General features: G+C 39.8%; 1 protein-coding gene across 1 annotated transcript in view; it reads right to left on the bottom strand.

Moving 5' to 3' along the window:
* Positions 1-3,112, bottom strand: part of LOC118335231 (disco-interacting protein 2 homolog C) — a gene marked incomplete in the record, with an annotated part of 203,921 nt that overhangs the window by 20,954 nt on the left and 179,855 nt on the right.

A 3,112-nucleotide genomic window follows, 5' to 3' on the forward strand; every position in this document is an offset into this window, starting at 1 on the left:
ACCCTGGGCCGCCGCAGCAAGGACTCAGCCTCGACACATGGGTCGCCAGCTCTACCCACTGAGCCAACCGGGCGCCCAATAATGTAATTTTTAAACACTGAATCACAGCAACGTCCACTAATCACAAGGTTGGCGGTTCAATCCCCGGCTCCTCCCACCGACAGTGTTGGGGCTGCTGGTTTCTACGTGCGGTGTCATGTCGCTTTAGAGCATTTGGGATAAAAACCTCCTCCTCCAGACGGTAGATGTTAATGTATGCGGCAGGAAACTGAGGGAACTGGAAAGGAAGCAGACTTTAATTTGCTGTTATGAAAGTTTTATGAAAGCTCAAGAGTCGAGCCGAGAAGCAGCTGAATGATGTTTTCATCGGGGGAGAAAAACCTTCTTTAAATCTTTTAACCACGAGAGATTTGCGATGCATGAAGCTGGTTGTGAGTGGATGAGAGAACGTTTCATCAGCCAAACCTTTTTTTTTTTTTAAACGTTGAAACATGAAACTCTGGCCGAGGAGGAGCTGAGTGATGTTTTCAGCAGAACACTGGAGGTTATATACACAACTTAAAGAGTTCCTGTACAACAGAATCACTGACTGTAAATTAACAATCAGCTTTAGTCTTTGTGGCAGCTCACTGAATATAAAACACACAAATCAGAGGCAATCTATGGACATTAGACTTCTTCCTTTATGGAGCAGTCAGAGTTGGAAAGTCTGTCCATATAATGAATACTTTTATATTAACAGTGAGTCCAATGATTAATGTGTGTCCAGCAGCAGGAATCAGCTTTATTCAGCAAGATGAATCCACCATACGCTGTTCAGCACCAAACAGCCGACAGACACAGTTAGAGACTAACTGATAAAGGACGCGGGAGATTTAGAAGCTAAAGAGACAGTTTTTTTTTTCTCAGGAGTTGGTGGAGACAAAACCAGAGTTAAAAGGGAGAGTAAATATCGAACGACTCCAAATGCTCCACATTTGCTGGATGGGTAAATAAGCCACAGTTTGCTAACAAGTTAGCAACAACAACTTCATGCAGCTGAGCCCAAAAGTCTACACTGGATCTTCAAAAAACATCAGTTTTAGGGTCATTATTAAAACTTAAACTTAAAAATCACATACAGGGTTGATAGTTTTACTTTAAAAATGGAATTACTAATTACGTGTTAAAAATGTAATCAGTAACCTGATCCGAGTATCACGATATAAAAGTAAAGTAACTAGATTACTTTTGGATTACCTCAACACCAAATATGCAAATAAAGACAAGAGAAAAGAAATATCAATAAGATGACTTTTAAGTATTCTATAATACAATTATTCCCCATTTTTACTGGATGTAACTGCAATCTGATTGCGTCTTTTTTTTGTAACTGTAACGATTACATAATCAGATTATTACTTTTTTCAGGTAACATATAATCCGTTACTGCCCCAAGCCTGATCACATAGTACTCAATACCTCTGTATTACTCCCTAAAACTAATGTGGCTCACTCACTTTCTTTGCATGTATGAATACAGTTTACTGACATTATTGTCTGAATACATCTTTTTATTTGAAGGTTTTTAACAAAGAAAATAATTCTAGCTTCAAATTATTTTCTTTTATTTCTTATTTAGTTGTTTCTATTCTCTTAATTCTGAAGTTACTCGAAAGCAGGAAGACCTTGTGAGTCTTTTGATATCGAAAAAAGTACCATAAAACAGTTTAATTGTTCCCAGTGTCCCATCAGTGCTGTTTGTATGATTGACTCAGACGTTACCACCAAACCATCAAGTTCTACAAATATCAGACAACCAGATCTAAGTCTCAACCATCACTTTCACCCGCTATTTGTTCAGCAACTGCATGAATGTGAAATAGAAAACCTCCCTCAGCTGGAGGAACAAGAGGTTCACATATGAGCTCCTCCAGCACAATAATTCACACCAGAACAGTCTCTGAGAATGTGCAGCACAAATCAAGCGCGCCCAGAGTCCTCCCAGATGTGACGAACGTGGCGTGGCACAGACATCAGGTCCGTTTGCTTTGCGGTTGGCGGGTAAATCCTCATCACCAATGGCAGCACACACACACAAATAAAACGTATGGTGAATTACACTCCCGAGGTTCAGCACTCTGCAGCAAATCTTGAAAAATTCATGAGGCCAGAAACAAACTCTCTCTCTCTTGATTTGTTCTCTCCTCCCATCTCTAATTTCCATCTCTCACTTTTCTTGTCTCCGCTGCTATAAAGCAGGAACCCTTGTTACCTTACCTCGCTCTCCTGCCTCCATCCATATTAACGTTTTCCTCCCCCCGCCCTCTCTCTTTCTCTCTATCTCTTCCAAATTAAGTGCACCCACTAACCCTCCAACACGCTGCAAGCTGCCAAAATTTAAATTTATGAGTGCGCTTCATCAGTATTCACTGTCAGAATCTCAACAAAGCTCCAAAACCTTCAAATATTTTGAGCCAACAGTGTTTTTCATCATTATTGAGGCTCAGAACGAGTGAATCTGCAGCTGCGTTTCTGAGAAATGATGCACATTTTGTGAGTGAGCTATAAAAGGAAAGGCCATTTGATAATCTGTGTTGGAAAAACATAATCATTTACACATTACACATTACTCATTAAATATGAATTACATTACTTAACAGCAGTGAAGTTTTTTTTTTGGAGGAATAATTGAGTTTCATTATCTTACAACGCTCAGAAAGGTTGAATTTATATTTATTCTACTGGTTGCAAGCACCTGTAACTCACCGGAAGTCTTGTGTACCACTACCTCTCATTAGCACGGCAACATTTTATTAATTCATTGAAATTAATTTAATATATCTATTTGCAGTTATTGTTGCTGATCTATGTTAACATTGTAACTGTAGAAGACTGAATTCTCCTTCTCAGCTGCTCTGTTGCTTTATTGCGTGTGTGTGTATGTGTGTGTTGTTGATTTGTGAATATGTGTGTTTTTGTGTTGTCATCCAGTCTCACTGTTCCCGTATTTGTTTGTGTTTTCAGTTCCTCTTCCTGTCAGAGGTATTACAGTGGAGAGCCCAGACCACTCCAGACCACGTCCTGTACACACTGCTCAACTCCAGGGTAACGCGCGCGCGCACACACACAC

Source organism: Morone saxatilis, unplaced genomic scaffold, assembly GCF_004916995.1.
Source record: "Morone saxatilis isolate NCDOM2014 unplaced genomic scaffold, NCSU_SB_2.0 Contig23, whole genome shotgun sequence".
NCBI classification, from domain to species: Eukaryota; Metazoa; Chordata; class Actinopteri; family Moronidae; genus Morone; species Morone saxatilis.